General features: G+C 40.8%; 1 long non-coding RNA gene across 1 annotated transcript in view; it reads left to right on the forward strand.

The window, feature by feature from the left end:
• Positions 1–16,161, forward strand: part of LOC140907094 (uncharacterized) — a 369,048-nt gene extending 352,887 nt beyond the window's left edge. Inside the window, exons 5-6 of the long non-coding RNA XR_012157370.1 lie at positions 15,710–15,838; positions 16,062–16,161. This is a non-coding gene — a long non-coding RNA (uncharacterized lncRNA). The remainder of the gene's footprint in view (positions 1–15,709; positions 15,839–16,061) is intronic.
• Positions 16,162–18,959: the final 2,798 nt, after the last annotated feature.

An 18,959-nucleotide genomic window follows, 5' to 3' on the forward strand; every position in this document is an offset into this window, starting at 1 on the left:
AGGCAATTGAGTAAATTCAGCTGAGTCATGGGGAGAGGGGGTGGGAGATGCACCTTGTCAGATCCACTACCTATCCAAGCTATTTTATTGGCAGTAGTATGTATTTTATTGCTGTAGTAGCTTACCACCACACAGGGGGTGTAATCCTTTTTTGAAAAGGTACTCTCTTTCTTTTCAAAGGGCAGTATAAAATGCTTGATTAGAATTGTTTTCACTTTAGAAACAGGTACCTAATGTGGGAAAGCTAAATCAAAGAAAGAAATCTGGCAGTTAGCTGTAAACATAACCAAGGCAGTGATTACCCTCCTCTTCTCATAGTAAGTGACTTCCATAGCCTAAGTTTATCTCCTGCAAAAGTTGTCATTATGCTTACAAGCCTCCCCATTTTGGGCATGTGAGTGTCCATTGTTCATTTCATATCATTGTCATGGTGGGAGAAGCAGTTGCTTGGGTAGAAAGTAATGCTTAATGCTGTAATGAAGGAGGTGCCAAGGCTTGAGCTGGGTGGCCAGAGAGTGGCGGCTGCTGGCCTAGAACCCAGCTCTGAAGGCAATTCCACTGCCAGCAACAGCACAGAAGTAAGGGTGGCTTGGTATTGTGTACTGCCAACCTTACTTCTGCACTTCTGCTAGCTGTGGCACTGACTTCAGAGCTAGGCAGCCAGAGAGCAGCAGCTGCTGGCCGGGACCACAGAGATACTGGGGCTATGAACTTCAATGCCTACAGGTGCCAGGACTCAGCCCCACACAAATTAAGCACTGATAGAAAGGGTTTTGAACAGCAGGACTCAGATCTTGACCTGTACTCTACTGCATGGGGAGCCAGTGCAGATGGAAGAGACACGTGGTGTTGTCCTCAGTGACCTGTGCTGCTTAGATGAGCTGACGCATTTCATATTAGATGGTACTTTTTTAGGACACATGACTTCATTCTTTGATAGGAGTTGAACTAAGTAAGTCTTTGGGTCCCTGTGGCTGGGCTTGTCTAATAGGATGGGGCACAGTCTTCTGGCCAGTTGCAGATAGTTATGGGCATTTTTGGGGTACTGTGGGCATTTGGGGACGCAGCAGCAGTAAGAACTCTAGAATGTCCCAAGGCTGTGGACCTGCACCTATATTGTTAATGATGCCCCCTATAGAAGATGAATACAGAGGTGGCACATTTTCTTCCCACTAGCAACCCCTCTGGATGGCTGGGTTCAGAATTAGACTTCTGCTTTATCTCCATGTGCTACATTTGGCTAGGCATTGAGACAGCTGGGAGATGGTGCTGATGCATTTGATGTATAAGGGATGTAGAGCTGGGAATTATCAGAATGATGCCCACACTTCTTATTCTAGATCAAATGAGACACACAGGCTGAAGGAGAAGGCTGAGCATTCTGGGAGTCTACCAGCAAGTTCTGGAGATGAAAGCAACATCTCAGTTTGGTCTGCAAGAAAAGACATGAACTGTTTCAGGGCATTTCCCATTCTCCTCTAACCTCTTGGAGTGGCGGGGCGGGGGAGGATGGGACAAGCAGGTAGTTTTCAGTAGTAAAAAATGCTTCTGAGGAATCAAGCAGAATGAGTATGGGTATACTTCTTTTTGTGGGTGGGAAACCATCTAACAGAGGATGAACTGCTGTCTGAAGCACTGCTGGTCAGGATTCAAGATATTGTCAACCTTTATGTGTAATTGGAGATAGTTTTGCTATCTTATTAATTAGATCATTAGAAAAAGGGAAGCTAGATTTTGGTCATAGAAATGTATTGAGTGCCGAATAATGGTCTCTTTAGTATTGGTTAGACTATTGCATGTTACATTCTATTCTGGTTTGGCTTATTACTACAATTATTAGCCCGGCATCTGTGTTCATTTTCAGAGGTGTATTAAATACAGTGACCCATCTTACCACACATGGTTCATTTTTCATTTTGCCCCATAGGTGGTAAGGTAAGGAAGTGGGGAGGGGATAAAATGCACTTTGTTAGTGAAGACTAGTTCATAGAAACATGCTTTGAACCTGGGACACAAAATGGTGAGGTCCGAAGTAATTCTTAGTTCCTGGTAAAAATGAATTCAAAATTCTTTGACCAGTCTCCAAGAATTCTCTGCCCTTTTAGCTTTGTCCTTGTGACGGAAAACTCATCTGTGCTGGTTTTTCTTAAGAGCAGACTTGACAACTGTGGTAATCATCCATAACATGAAGTGATCGTGAATATCCCTGACCTTGACTGTTATCCTTGACCTTGACTGACCTTTACATGGCATAATATTCTATGGAGAGCCAGAGTAGAGAGCAGAAGATAGGTCTGACATTCTTCAGGTAACACATGAGTGAGGAAGTGTGCTTCTATGTTTTGTACTGGTTATAGTTTGTTTAGGACATGAAGGACAGATAGTGCTGTGTGTCATCTGCATATTGTTTTGACACTTGAGCCTTTGAAGTCTCATCATTTTTATTGATTGGGTATTGACTATCTCTTTAATAAAGACCCCAGATGATCTTGGCTCTTTCACCGGCCAGAAAGGGCAAGAATCAGTCATGGATTACAGCCCTGATTGTCATCAGCACTTCCATGCCTACTGCTTGTGCAACAGAGACACAATCTTTTAAGAGCAATTTATATTTTAACCCCAAGAAACTTTTCCAGATACAAATGACCCTCTCCATTAAGACAATTTTCTACTATAAAAGGTGGTAAGTTAGGAGGTTGAGCAGAGAAAGCTGGAATTCATAAAACAATTTACATAGTCCAGAAAAGGTCTTCAGAGTGTGACTTTGCTCCTGTACAACACAGAAGGATCTCATCTAAGCAACGAAGGAATGCTTACCTGCTCCCAAGTACCTGTTTGTATTAACCTACTCTCTTATGGGGTTCTTCTCTCCACAATGCACAAAACAGGCTTTACTTTAACTAGAACCCTTTAAAAAGTCACTTCTCCCTTTGAGATTGTGGGCATACAATACAGGCAGATCTAGTTTGCAAACTTGAACTAATCTCTGCATCGTAGTCTGTATTCTTTCACATTCCTGTTTGCCCAAAGCCTTACAGCTAATTCTAACCTGGAATTCAGGTGTCAAGAAGAAATTGATCATTAAGTGATGCTAGCTTTCAGAATTTTTCCTTGTCCCTTAACATCATTTATGAAACAGATGTTCTTGTGGAATGCACACTATGAGAATGCAGGTCTTAAAGTGTCTTGCTGGTTTTTAGAAAATGTATAGGCAAGTGAGAAAAATCCTGATGAATGCTATACAAATTATATTTGGGCTGCAGGCAGAATGCCAGAAATCATGTATGAAAACATCATATCAAACAGGAATTCCACAGGCATCATCAAAATATATTTTTCATAAAACACATTGCTTTTTATATATGTCTTGTGGTTATGTGAAGACAAAGCAATCTGCTTGCTCATTTAAAGCAGAGCAGATATTGATTGCTGAAGCTGTCTAACATGGATAGAAGGAACTTGAAATTAAAAATTGTGTTTGTGCTATGCTTATGGTAAATACAAATTAAACTAATGACAAACGCCAGTGAAGCAATGAAAAATAAGGCTAATAATTCTGTGTTGCTGTAGCATCTTCTGTACAAGGATCATATAGCTATATACCAGTTATTGAGCCTCTAAGAACCTTAACTGGTTTAGGGCTTTTCTAAACTGCAAAGTTGTTGGCAAAATATTTGTCTTTTGCAGGTATTTAAAAAAGTCCCCCCCCCCCGCCAAAGACAAAAGTTTTGCCGATGCAACTGGCAGTGTAAATGTGGCTTTGTTGGCAGGAGCACTCTCCTGCTGACAAAATTAATGCAGCTCGCGCGGCTGGAAGTATTTTGTCGACAAAAGTGCCGACAAAGTGCCGAAAAAGAAAGTTTACACACTCTAACTTTTAGTGACAAGCTTTTCCTCCTCGTTGTTTGGTACCAGCAAGTCAAGCCCAGCCCCTTCCCCTATTTTTCCTCTTTGTTCCCTGCATTGCCATCTTGTTCCCTGACCCACCAAGCCCTGTGCACCTGTGCTTTCACACTGCTTCTGATTGTACCCGAACCATTTTGTTCCATGCCCTAATCACTGCACCCCCTCACGCTTACAGCTGCTCCTCACCCAGTATACCCAGTGCCACCCCCCTAACACTGGCTATCGTGTCCTGCGTCTACCTTGATTTATTTCTTTAACCCCCCCCCCCCCCCGCCCCAGGTTATGTTTGTTTGCACCCTCCTCCCCCATGGATAGTCTAGTGGGAAGGAGGGGTCAGCCTCCATTTTCAGGATCAACCATGGGTTGCTGTGTGGCTCCATGGGGGTGGATGGTGTTCCTGGCCATGAGGATCCTCAACCCCCTAAATGAGACATACCACCTTTGCATTGCTGAATATCAAGAATTGTAGGGTGAGTCTCCACACGTCAGGTAACAACTTCCTTCAAATGAGGGAGTTGTCTGTGATATTCCAGCAGTAGGCACACTGATCCAGCCACTGAAGCCAGCAGATAGCTTGAATGGAAGGACAGGGTATACTTCAGCCACCTCAACACTATCTCGGGTAGGGTGGTCACCCTGTTGTCCCTGGACATTCAGCCTGAGGTCCCGGGGGTTGTCGAGATAGTGCTGGGATGCAGGGGAGGATGCTCTGTGACTGCGGGGTCTCCTTCTGATCCCTTTTTAAGTCACACGTCTGAGTGGGGTCCTCTGACTCCTCAGATATCTCTAAGGAGCGGTGGGGGCTGTTGGGGGTTCTCTGGTTGGTATCCTCTTCTGGTTACCTGATTTTCCCCCTAGGACTTTCACTCCCATCCCCATTTTTTCATTTGCTGTCCCCATTATTTACCTGTAGCCTGGGTTCAATGGCCCCTTACCCTCAGTTGACCGGGAGAGCTGCTAGCTGTTGGCAGGTTTAGGCCCAATCTCTCCTGGCAACCATAATAGATATACATGTTTCAACTTGTACAGAAAATGAGTCAGAGGTCCTACAGATAACAGCCTCATTCACTATGCCATCCTAATTCATTCCCAGAGTACCATCCATCCTATGCATTGAATAAGGTCAGGCCCTCTGGGGGGAAAATGTGCACTGTAATTAGGCTGTATCAGTGCATATGCACAAGGGAGCCCAAGTAAGGTTACCCCTACAACCTTAATTCTGGCGTTTCCAAGCTTGATTTTGTAACCTTAAAGCTCTTTCTTTTTTTAAACAAATTGGGGTGGGGGAACTTATGTAGAATCATATTGACCTTCCACTTGAGTCATAAGGAGGTTCGGGCCTTTAGGTCCACAGGACAGATCTCTACCATTTGAGCTAATAGAGTAATTGGTGTCAGCAGTAGACAACAGTCACTAGAGGGGAATCTCTCTCTCTGTCACACACAATTTGCTCGTGGGTTTCACAGCTATTTGCTGACAGCAGAGGAATGTAGAGACTCAGATCTTTTGAGTTCAAGTCCAGGTTTTGGAAGGGAGTATGACTTAGTGGTTAGATCTTCCTGCCCCTGCACTTTCAGCCTGTCTTCCCTACCCTAGCTCGTGCCCCACATTCCCTCTTCTCCTACACACCCACTGCACCCCACCCCTCTGCATATGAGTCAAACGGCTTCCTCCTTTGTGCTGTGTGGGTGTCAGGAGGGGGCATATCAAAAGAGTCTCCTTGCTCTCATTCCCTGCACCAAGCATCAATGCTACTCTCAACTGCCACCAGAAGCAATTGCATGGAAAGCCCTGCTCAGCCTTTGCTTCTAGGCAGGAGCATGCTTGATGCAGCCAGAATCTTCACAGAATTGAATTGCAAAACTCTATCAAGTCGCTCTTGAGTATATGCAAACAGATTTTTTCAGCGACTTTAAACCTGGCCAAATTTGGGTAGACTTTCACAGGGACTGTTATAGAACTTCTCTGACACCAGGATGATGCTCCTGCCCAATTTCAAGCCCTTGTTCCAAAGCATGGAGGTACTACAAATTTTTAATGAAACTGCATAATTTTCTCCATGGCAAAATTCTGTATTTTTCCCTGATCTCATTCCAGGAAATGGCCAAGATCTTTTACGTGAAACGTCCAAAATTTATATTTGGCCTGAGACAGCATGTAAAAATCTCAGCTTGAACAGTTAAAGCTTGGCAAAATTATCAGCAAATGAAAACAAAGTCTTATAATGGAAAATGTTCAGTTTCCTTCACTTAAGCAGTCCAACTTATAATTAAGCAAATGGAGTTACACCAATTTTAGGCCCTTATCTCAATATTACATGTAAAGAAGCTGAGGCACAGAAGTAACAGCAGTGGAAAAAGCTCAGAAGGTATGGATGTTCATTTTGCTTTGGATAAGTGCCAGACATCAGCCTACAAAAACTACCACTGGAATACACGAAAAAAACCTGTTTTTCATGGGTAATCAATATTCACTCATGTTTCCATTTAGTTTTGGGAACTATACCTGTTCAGAAAGTGGAGTTAAAAATTCAAGTGTGCAATATTTATCTGCTTTTCTATGAAATTACAATATTTTCTAAAAGTCCTGAAAATTCATGAGATGAGCCCCTTTCACTTATTTGGATAGTTGCCTTTTGGCACTAGCTGAACACAAGATGTGCAAAGGAAGCTAAAATATTCAAAAGAATGAACCAGACATTTTTGGATTTGCTCCAGAACTGTGGGTGAAAGTTCTGGGTGGAGTCATCTTATTTTATCCCTAACCCGCTGCTCCAATAAAACAAAGTTTTTAAATAAACAAATACCTTCATTCTATCGTGCTAAGGTGCTTCTATAATAATTAGGATCATGTCCTATAAGATAAGACAATTCTAAGATTGTGTATCTTCTAGAACAGTCAGTTTTACTTCATTGTTTTCATCTCTATTTCCCTCATGAGCTCACACATTTCAGATAAATTATAACTGTATGTGTTAATTTATAGAACATCCATACTGCTATTTGTTACAAGTAAATGCTCTTTCAAATTATGATTTACTTAGTGGCATATGGCTAACTAAAACAAAGTTATTTAAAGCCATCATTTTTCTGGCTTCTCATGATTTCTTATTAAAATATTATTTTAGTATAAGCCTTTAAGTAATATGAATAAATATTAAAACTTCTGTCAAGAACTCTTAAGATATGCCTTTAAAAAGTATGTCATTCAAATGCATAAGAAAAAAAAGGGGGGCAGAAGAGTGAAACATTTCAGACACAACAAGTTCATACTGAATATAGGGCTTGATTCTGCTCCCTTTGTCAACAACAAAAATCCCACTGACTTCAATTGCAGTAGGGTCCTGGAGATAGAACAGAAGATAAAAAATGTATCAAGTATCTCAGTGTGGATGGAAAAAAAAACCTCAGTGAGGTACAGTGCAGAACTCAGCCCAGGGTTAGGCTAAGGCACGGGTTCTCACAACAATTTTTGGGTGGCCTCAGAGTGCAGCCACTATCTCTTGCTGGTGGCTGCTCTGATAATTTTTCCTGAAATTTAAGTATTTCAGTTTAAAATTAGAAAAAAAAAACAAATAAATATGCATATATCCATGTCCAAATCATTGTAATTTATTTACGTAGGATTTTTTTTCCAGATTCAATAATAAAAATAATGTACAGTTGTCTCTATTCTCTACTGGATCTAAACAGAATAGAAACACAAATAAGGTACTTTGTAGGTTCTTGTATTTTGCTTTTTTTTCAAGCCATGATAGTTACTGAGTCTGCTGTGAAAACTGATATTAACAAACATACAAATATCACTTTTCACAGCAGACTTACTCAGTCCCAGCAAGCCCTGGATGGGGAGGTGGATATGGAAGCAGTGGGGGCCAGGGGCACTGGAGGGCAGGTGACCGTGGGGCCAGAGCCCACCACCGTATGCTGCCCAGGGAATGGAGCCTGAAGCCCTGTGGCTGGAGCCTGCCACCTGCCACCCAAGGGCTGAAGCCTGACCAACCAGCCCTGGGAAGGTGGGGAACTCACTGGCTGCCTGCTCCTCCAGTTTTTGTGTCCCCAGAGGTGGTCAGGACCCAACCACTGCTGGTGGCCCTGGGGGAGGGGGCCACTGGTTCTCCCGCCCCTCCCCATCACCATGCAGGAGGCTATGGCACAAGAAAAGTCTCTGGTGGCTCCATGCTGCCATGGTGGCTGCATTTGAAAAACACTGGGCTAAGAGGACTTTAAGCTTCCTTTGCACATTCCCAACTCTGAGGTGTTCCAAGAGCTAGAGAGGCCCCTTATGTAATGTAAACAGTCCCCTCCCCCTCTTCCAGACTGTCTAAGTTACAGAACTGCAACAGCCTCACCTTGCTGTCCTATTGACTGCTGTGCTGCCCAAAATTTCTGCAATGTTGAGGCCCCACCATTACACTAGGGCTTGCAAAGGGGTCCTTGGGAGACAACCTTACGGCTGACTTCTACCATGACTGAGCTGCGGGAACTACCTTTATACCAGTGATTTTCAACCTGTGGGCCTCGGACCCCTGAGGATCCTCAGACTATGTCTAAGTGGTCAGCAAAACATTGTCATTGCCATCTAACAGTGGATTGCAGCCTGTAATCTGTGGAGCACTGGGGGGGAAACAAGCTATGTCTAATGTTCCCAAAGGGTTCCACATCTCCACCATTTGAATTTTTTAGTGGTCTGCAAATGAAAAAAGGTTGAAAACCACTGCATTACAGCACTCCAGCCCACTTGCATAGTGTAAAGGAGCCAGAGTGGTTGGGAATACCACCCAAGGAGTTGAACATGGTTAGGAAGCATAAGCCAGTAATGAGCAGAAAACCTATTAACTGTGTCAACATATAAATCCAGAAATCTATAGTGTCTTTATTAAAATGCAAAAGCTGAAAGTTCATATTTTAGTTAACGGTGACACAGGCAATGAAAAATCCAAGTAGCTTCTAAAGTAAAGAATGGAATGATGACCCATGAATAAAGAACTGAGGGCTTATCCACATGGAAACTTAGTGAGTGGTAAGGCAGGGTCTGAATCTATAGAGCTCTCATATACACTGCACTAACTGGCTGTGTCAACCCTGCTATTATGCACTAAAAATTCCATAGTCAAAGTGCACTACAGAACCTTTAATTCACAGTAGCAGGGTCCACATGGCTAGTCAGTGCATGGCAAGGATGTGTGCTGCAGAGTCACACCCTGACCTGCCACGACTATTCATATAGACAAGCCTGGAGGATATAAAATGTTAATTTCAGAAGTTGGAGGAAAAAAATAAATCACAGAACAGCTGAAGGAATATAAACATTCAGAACAGAATTGTTGGGGCTAGAAGGGACCAAACTAGTATTGGAGTGGTCATCTAAATTGTCCCCTTGCTATCTCCTTGCCTGAAGCAAGACTGCAGTCTCCTGTGAAGAGGACTAATGAGGTCCTGACATTCTGTTTTCAAGACCTGTAATGCATCAGTGTTGACATTTGAGATTAACCTTGGCATTTTTTAGATATATTTTACATCACGCTTTTTTCTGTGTGAAAATATGAGAGGAATGAACAGGTAAGAATGACAATTAGTGTTGTGAGTGTGGCATGATCTTAAGCAATAAACCTGCTTGCTGGGTATGTTCAGAATCTTATTTTGTGCCTCCTTTGGTGTCTAACAAACAAAACAAAACAAAACCTACGTATTCCTTTTATTGCTGCAGAGCCAGTTCAGCTGCAGGTGAGTGAGCAGGATTCTATCCTGTCCCAGGCATCGTTATCTGAACTATGAGCTAAATGAACAGAATTTCTTATTGCTGGTGATGTGTGAACCAGAAAGAACTCCACTTGAGTTTAAAATCCCAGGGTGAGTTTGTAGTCTGGCAGTTTAATGTACATGTAAAGAGATTTTTTTAAACAGATTTGACTTGGAAGTCACCGACAGACAATACATACGGAATCCTTTCATACATTAATTTTTCAGTGCCGTGGAAAACTGCCAGTTACACTTTATAGTACAGAAACTGGTTCTATTGCAGTGGCAGTACATCACATTAAGGTTTTTATTGTTTTGTGTGGGGAGGAGGTTCTGTTTTCTGATAACTATATAACACTCTCATAACTGGGAAGCTATTTACATGGATAAACTACTTATTACCTCTTTAATCACAGGCTTAGTACAGGTATCTTTAGAATCCAGAAGCATTAACTACATCAGATTTACACAGTAATTAGTCACATAATTAGAATTTTTGATAAATAATAAATGATTACTGATAGCAAAGCATAAGCACAGGGTAATCAATCACTGTATGATAATATGTAAATTTTGTAACTGTACCAATAAGCACTGGAAAAAAGGAACACAAGTTAAATCTTGTCTCCACAAAACTAGATTTGAGTTGCTTGACTTAGGACTGGTCTACACTAAAGTTGTAAGTCTACCTAAGTTATGATACTTCAGTTATGTAAGTTACGTAACTGACATCAACATAATTTAGGTCAACTTACAGCGGTGTCTACACCGTGCTGTGTTGATGGGAGACACTGTCTTGCTGACTTACCCTTCTGCCTCTTGGGGAGTACAGACATCGACGGGAGAGTGCTCTGCATCAATTTAGCTTGTCTTCACCAGACCCGCTAAATTGACACAGTTGCATCGATCGCAGCACTGCCGATTTAGCTGTAAGTATAGACAAGCTCTTAGCTAGAGTTCCTGCATATACTACATCATGCAAGGAAATCACATTGGAGCTCATTTTGCCTGGACAGAGCAGCTAGCAGACTGAGGGAAGAGAGAGCCTTCTTGGACAGCTCTGAGCACCCTACTCCACTTTACTTCTACCTTCCAAAGATCAGAGATGTCTGGGAGGGAGGCAGAAGATTCCCAGGAGCTGACAGGACATTTTGGATAGGGGAGGGAACAGGAAAGTTGGGCCACCAACATTTTCACAAGTGTGTGGGGGAAAGGGAAACAGAGCTGTATCTGAGCCGGTAGGCTCTTTTTGATCCCTTCTCTGCTCTTGTGAACATGGTGTGATTTAGCCTTCTTGCTCCCTCCTTCCCTATCCAAACAGTACTGGCACGCCTCCTGGCCACCCCTACCACTTCCTTCACAGGCCTCGAACTCCTGAAAGAAGAGCAGGATGCATACTGCTGCCCGTGGAGAAGAACAACTATTAATCTTCTGGATCATTTTAAAAAAGAGATTTTATCATTAAAAGGATATCCTGTTGGTTATGATGCAACAAAACACAGGGGCTCCACATTTTGTTTGTTTTTCACGTACCCTAATAGCTTGTGCCACGTTTTGGTAAGTTTTGAGGCTGAGAGTTAGTTATTTGGCTATACATTCATACCGGATGGGAGAGAACCAAAATGCATGCATCTTGAGATGACCTATCACCTTCGTTCAGACTGGCAACAAATCCTGAGGCAATGCCAGCAGAAAGCTAAGACACCGAGAGGTTAGTAGAAGCAAGGGAGATGGGGAAGGGGGCGATATCTATCATTACATGCAGGGTAACACTGTTGCTACAACATAAAGTTCCAGTGGCTAATGCACAGACATGGCACAGGGAACCCAATGGTTGGATGGAGTTAAATCTAGAGTGGGGTATGCAACCTTTGTATAAAAGAGACAACTTGTCAAGAGCCAAAATAATGCACCTAATTTGCAAAAGAGCATACTGCAGTCATCCTTGAATACAATGACACAGATACAACAGTCCCCATCAAAAAGCCACTGGGATGAAGATACAGTGGTAAGTGCCATCACCTATAGGCTGCGCCAACATGTTCTAAAGGCAAGCAGTCATAGACTGTTTTGTGCAGCTTGGAGAGCTTCATTTGGCATGAGGGCTGCACTTTTGTCAGTCATGGACTAGGAAATTGAGATTCAGTAAACTGGTTCAAGTTATATATGGGCTGAGTTATATCATAAACACATGCAACCTCTAGATTCTGTAGGGTTTGACTATGAACCCCCTTGGAGAGATGGGGCCAATGCAGTGCAGGCACCAATCTACTCCATCCTTATGGACGGAGTAAAGTGTACACTGAGCAGCTCAGGGTGAGACTGTCTCCTGAGTCTAAAAGGTGCTCCTGCTGGGATGCCATAGGTCTACCATCCATGCAGAGCTGTGTGGAAGTGATACAATTTAGCCCACTGTAGTTCATCATTCCATGAAGCATGACTTTCAGGAATTATGGTATATGCAGCATTTCTGATGGCCTGATATTGTGGCAATGACTTAAATTACACTAAGGACAATGGACTAAATCATGCTTTCATGGTGTAAATCTCGAAGATGTCCATTGAAGTCGCTAGAGTGCCCTCAGATTTACAACAGTGCAAATGACAGCAAAGTTTGTACCCTGATGTGCATCATGCAATGCTTTATATCGTACAATGTGTACTAGAACTCAGTGCCCAGGATTGAATAAAGAACTGAGTTATCCATACATGTAAGTTAATTCACTACATTGCCAATTGAAAGCAACATCCTAGACACAATGGAAGATCTAAAAAAATACCCCCAAAACCTTATGGTGTTTGCTGAGAGAGATGAGGTTTTAGCAGTCTTGAAGAGAAAACAATTGAAGATGACAAACTTTGACAGAAATTCAAAGCCTGCCACGAATCAGTAAAATAAAAGGTGATTCCTGAGGACATCATGAATATGTGACCTTGGGACTATGTCTTATGGGAAATGAACATTTATATGTACTATCTGTTTTTAGATCCAACCTGCATTGGCGACAAAATAACCTGGTTAATAGGCCTAGGTTTGCTAATTGCCTTACCTGAGATTGAATTTCAAATTAATTTAAAATGCAGAAAAAATTATTTTAAGCTGTTTTGTTTAAGGTTAAATGAAAACTACAAATTATTGTGATTTTAACACTATTTTGCTGTTATGTGTTGTGGGTGCTTGAAGCAAGTCTCCTGAATAAGTGACTTAGTCACACAGTTTAAGGTAAGCAAAGCAGGAAAAGCTTTATCTCCGTTAGGAGCTTGCACAGAAACTCAGCACTTCTCCCAGCGATAGGAGTAAAAACTCTTAGTGAACATCTACACTTCGAGCTGGAGGTGTAAATCCCAGCTCAAAGAGACCTACCTATGCTGGTGTGATCAGAGCTAAAAGCAACGTGTAACCATGGGAGTGTATGAGGCTAGCTGCCCTGCGTACTTAATCATCCAAGATCTGAGGTACATAGTTGGGGAGGCTAGCCCACCCTGCCTCTTGGGCCATTGAAACAACACTATATTATTAGTATGCTAACTCAAATCAGAACTAGTGAGGATATGTCTCCTTGAGCTGGGAATTCACTTCCAGATCCAAATATGGACATAACCTTAGTCTCCCAGGGCTGCCTATGCATCCTACCTCCCTGGATTAATTATGTACTCTTACCATAAGGTGTCCGGGAAATAACTCTCTGGCTTCTCCAAATGTATCATTACAGAATATATTATGTAAATAATTAATTATATTATGTAAATAATTAATTACTCCACTTGTCCACTTGCACAGAATAGACAACTATAGTTTTAATGGATGACACAGACTAAACAATCCAAATGATTTGTACTGTTCCAGTTAATAATGGGTTACTTTGTAATGGCAGAAAAACCATACTGTCCTTACAATACTTTATGGAGCTTCCAGTGAAAGAATATACTGGTGTCTTTGGAAAAAATAGAAAATCCAGATTCATATTGTAAGTGCTTAGTTTAGGATTCAGATAGATTTAAAGCAAGCAGGCTCTTGGGACGAGCAGGGAAGAGAACAGATGACCATTTCAAAATTAATGACAAGTCATCATCTAAAGGTTCAAGAGTTCTTTTCATTTAATGAACTCTTAAATGTTGGTGCCTTATGAGAAGGTCATCCAACCCTTTTGAAAGCTCTTTTTCCGTCATCCTTTTTCTTATACCAGCTGAACTGGATATTTTCCCCTTCCTGTGCTGTACACAAGAAATCCCTGGTCCCCAGTACTCCCAATTCCCGGCTCCTGACCCGTAATTTTTGTGATATTGTATCTGAAGAGTCACATGTGTGCACAACTTTCTCTGCTATAAGAAAGTGTTGTACACTGTATGCCTGGCCTAATCATTGGTACACCAGAATACATTAACCTCCAAGAGTTCAGAATATTTCATCTGGGACAGTAGATATTGACTAAAATGGGATCAAGACACATTATTGAAGAAAGGTGGGGAAAGCTTCCCCCAAGTTGCCTATATTTGGTTTGTGTTCTAAGGCCTTGAATCTAAGGCTGTTGAGATGGCACTTTTCATTAGCATTAAACATTAAAAGTATAAAATTATTTAAAAAATGGAAAATATGAAAACAAACAGAATGACACTGTAAGACTTTAAGAATGACTTGGATAGGATGCCCATTGCACATGAAGAGTCCATTGGTAGGGCACTGGACTAAGTAAGACTTGGATTTTAGTCCTAGCTCCACCACAGACCTGCAGTGTGGCCTTGGTCAGGTCATTTAAACTCTATAACAGTTTCCTTTGTTGTCCTTTGAATGGCAAGAGCCACCTAGTCCAAAAAACAGATTTTTTTTTCTCCACTGAAGACTTCAAAAGCAATTCACGTTTGTCAATGTTTTTTCCATGAAAAAATGTAATGTTGTCAAAAACTGAAACCCATAAGAGTCTGTTTGAAAAGTTCTTGGATTTTTAACCATCCCCCCCGCCCCCCCATACACACACACACTTCTGCTCCCCACCATCGAGTTCTCTGAACTTTCATACAAATGCCACAAAGCCACCCTGCGTTCTAGCCACAACCCTCTAACCCACCCATCCAGATTCCCCCAGCCAAGCTCCTTTCTCTATTAAATTCTCCTAGGCTGATCACTCTCAGCCAGGCCACCTTTATGTGGGCCTGCACACATACGTTCCAGGAATGAGGCATATGCCCTGGTTCAACAAAAATCGTGTGTGTACTCAGAAATCCTTGTCCACCTTCTACCTGCTCATCTGAATGCTTTGGAATCACTTTTCCCCCGCTTTCCTCTTCACAGAGTTATTTTGTATTTGTGAATATAAGTGTGAACCTCAACTATGAATCAGTGGCTAATTAACAGTATCTTCAAAAGAGGACATACAGAAATACAACAAAGATCTGCTGATGAAACAGGCAGTAGCATGATCTGAATGAAAAAGTTACAGGCATGGCTGGTTGGCTTCCTGCTACAAGTAACAAACAATGCAAGATTGTTAGAGGGCATGTTAGAGGGCATGATACCAACTACTTATCATTTGAATATATACTTTAAGTTTTGAAGAAAGTGAACCAGTTCCTTGCTCAGTCATTTCCTATAAACTGTTTTACAATCATTCTATGAAACCTTCCCTTCTTCAGTGTCACCTCAATACAAAGCACAATTCTTTAAAAGACAAACCTCATGTATTTTTTATAAAGAGAAAAGCTAAGTGTTTTGAAAGAAAGTCACAAAACAACATCTCTCAGTGACATTAATAAGAAGGCCCTAGAATGTCATACCATGCATATTTGAGAACTGCTCAAAGTGGGAAACCTCATTCAGTTAGTGACACTCTCATGTTGCCTCTGGCAATAGACACAGTGTAGCTGATTATTGAGGATAAAGCTGCAAAACAGGTTGACGCCGTTTTTTGTTTTTCTTTAAACAACAGAGAGTCATGAACAATTCAAGACGTGGCTTTTTAAGTAAAGCAAATGCTCATAGAATGTGTAAATCGGTGTGGGTTTTTTATTACAGTTAGATAAAAGTGCCAATATTACTAATTTTGCTCACTTCTTGTGTATGTAAGGGTTGAATCAAATGACAAAGGAGAGTTCTCATTTCGTGACGCTCTATCAAGATGTACAATGATAGAAGAAATTTTCAACAACCAGAATGAGTTCCTCAGCAAACGTTATGGAGTGTCAAAACTGCATTGGTGAGTACACTGTCAGAACACGACTAATAACTGGGAAATTTGGTGGCGTTTTGGCAAAAAATAAGGAATTGGTGCCAAATGCTAAATTCACTCACTGTGGTATTTATCATGAGGCAGTAGGGGTTTAAAAAAAAGGTTGTTAATCTGAAAGTGACTCTGAATCAAGTTGTAAAGAGGGTTAATTTTATTAAAGTTCAAGCATTAAATTCAAACTTCTTTTCAGTTTTGGCAATGAAATTGGAAGCTATCATCAAAATCTTATTCATACAGAGGTAAGATGGCTATCATGGGGTAAGGTGTAGACTCATCTCTTTGAACTCCATTCTAAGGTAAAAGTTTTCTTTAGTGATTTTAGTTTTGAATGTTTTGAATGCTTTGTAGTTGAGTTATGGATGTTAAGACTAGCTTATTTAGCTGATTTGTTCATTATATCAATGAACTGACCACCTCTTTATAGGGAATGAAAACCATGCGCTTTTAATATTCATGACAATATCAAGGCAACGTTAAAGAAACTACAGTTTATAGCACAAGGAGAAAGGCAAAACTGACAATCACTCACAACCTTGGGAAATTTGCTAATTGAAGATTCATACTGATCTCATGGCTAACATGCTCTTAAAAATCTCCAATGATGGAGATTCCACAACCACCGTAAGCAATTTATTTCAGTCCTTCACTACCCTGACAGGAAGTTTTTCCTAATGTCCAACCTAAACCACCTTGCTCCAATTTAAGCCCATTGCTTCTTGCCTATCCTCAGAGGTTAAGAAGAACAAATTGTCTCCCTCTTCCTTGTAATAACCTTTTATGTACTTGAAAATGATTATAATGTCCCTCCCGCCCCACACGCAGCCTTCCCTTCTCCAGACTAACAAACCCATTTTTTTCAATCTTCCCTCATAGGTCATGTTTTCTAGACCTTTAATCATTTTTGCTTTTTGCTCTTCTCTTGACTCTCTCCAATTTGTCACATCTTTCCTGAAATGTGGCGCCCAGCACTAGGAACAATACCCCAGTTGAGGCCTAATTAGCGTGGGGTAGAGCGGAAGCATAACTTTTTGTGTCTTGCTTACAATACTACTTCTAATACATCCCAAAATGATGTTGCTTTTTTTGCAACAGTGTTACACTATTTGGCTCATATTTAACTTGTGATCTATTTTGATTCTCAGTTTCCTTTCTGCAGTACTCCTTCCTAGGCAGTCATTCTCCATTTTGTATGTGTGCAACTGATTGTAACTTCCTAAGTGGAGTACTTTGCATTTGTCCTTATTGAATTTCATCCTATTTACTTCAGACCATTTCTCCAGTTCATCCATATCATTTTGAATTTTAATTCTATCTTCCAAAACACTTGCAACCCCTCCCAATGTAGTATCATCCACAAACTTTATAAGTGTATTCTCTATGCTATTATCTAAATCATTGATGAAGATATTGAACAGAACAGCATCCAGAACTGATCCCTATGAAGCCTCACTTGATATGCCCTTTCAGCTTGACTGTGAACCACTAATAACTACTCTATGGGAACAGTTTTCCAACCAGTTATGCACCCACTTTATGATACCATAATCTGGGTTGTATTTCCCTAGTTTGTTTATAACAAGGACATGTGAGTATCAAAAGCCTTACAAAAAAATCAAGATATACCACATCTATCACTTCCCCCTATCCACAAGGCTAGTTACCATATCAAAGAAAGCTATTAGGTTTGACACAATTTGTTCTTGACAAATCCATGCTGACTGTTACTTATCACCTATCTTCTAAGTGTTTGCAAATTGATTGCTTAATTATTTGTTCCATTATCTTTCCAGGTTTTGAATTTAAGATGACTGGTTTGTAATTCACTGGGTTGTACTTATTTCCCTTTTTATAGATTGACACTATATTTTCACTTGTCCCGTCCTCTGGAATCTGTCCTGTCTTCCATGATTTTTCAAAGATAATTGCTAAGGGCTCAGATATTTTCTCTGTCAGCTCCCTGAGTATTCTAGGATGTATTTTATCAGACCCTGGTGATCTGAAGACATCTAACATGTCTAAGTAATTTTTAACTTGTTCTTTCCTTACTTTATTCTCTGATCCTACCTCATTTTCAGGGGCAGTCACTATGTTAGATGTCTAATCACTTCTAATCTTTTTGGTGAAAACTGAAACAAAAAAGTCATTTAGCACTTCTGCCATTTTCTGTTATTGTGCCCCCACTCCCCCTTGACTAATGGCCCTACCCTGTAGTTGGTGTTTCTCTTGCTTCAAATGTATTTGTAGAATGTTGTCTTGTTATCCTTTATGTTTCTAGCTAGTTTAATCTTATTTTGTGCCTTGGCTTTTCTAATTTTGTCCCTACATACTTGTGTTATTTATTTATATTCACCCTTTATCATTTGAACTAGCTTCCACTTTTTGTAGGACTCTTTTTTTGAGTTTCAGATCATTGAAGATCTCCTGGTTAAGCCAGGGTGGTCTTTTGCCATACTTCCTTTATTTCCTATGAAATGGGATAGTTTGTTCTTGTGCCCTTAATAATGACTCTGTTTTTCCCTTAGACTTGCTTCCCAGGGTATCTTATCTACTAATTCCCTGAGTTTGCTAAAGTCTGCCTTCTTGAAATCCATTATCTTTATTGTGCTGTTTTCCCTGCTACTATCCCTTAGAATCATGAACTCTTACCATTTCATATTCACTTTCACCTAAGCTACCTTCCCTGTTCAAATTCTCAGCCAGTTCCTCTCTATTTGTCAAAATAAAATATAGAACAGCCTCTCCCCCAGTAGCTTTCTCCTCTATTTAAAAAAAAATGCTTCCAATACATTCCAAGATTTTTTTGGATAATCTGTGTCCTTCTGTGTTATTTTCCCAACAGATGTCTGGGTAGCTGAAGTCTCCCATCACTACTAAGTGTTGCGTTCTAGATGATTTTGTTAGTTGTTTAAAAATGACTAGTTGTTTAAAAGATTACTACAACCAGGGGATTAACTTAGCCGTGGAAATAATAATTTAAAACTATTCTATAGCATCAATATTCTGTATACTATGTTTGGGTATTTACAGAGTCCTAACAGACAATAATAGATGAGATGCACATCTTTAGAGGAGATAGGCATTGATCCCA

This window comes from Lepidochelys kempii, chromosome 2, assembly GCF_965140265.1.
Source record: "Lepidochelys kempii isolate rLepKem1 chromosome 2, rLepKem1.hap2, whole genome shotgun sequence".
Lineage (NCBI taxonomy): Eukaryota > Metazoa > Chordata > Testudines > Cheloniidae > Lepidochelys > Lepidochelys kempii.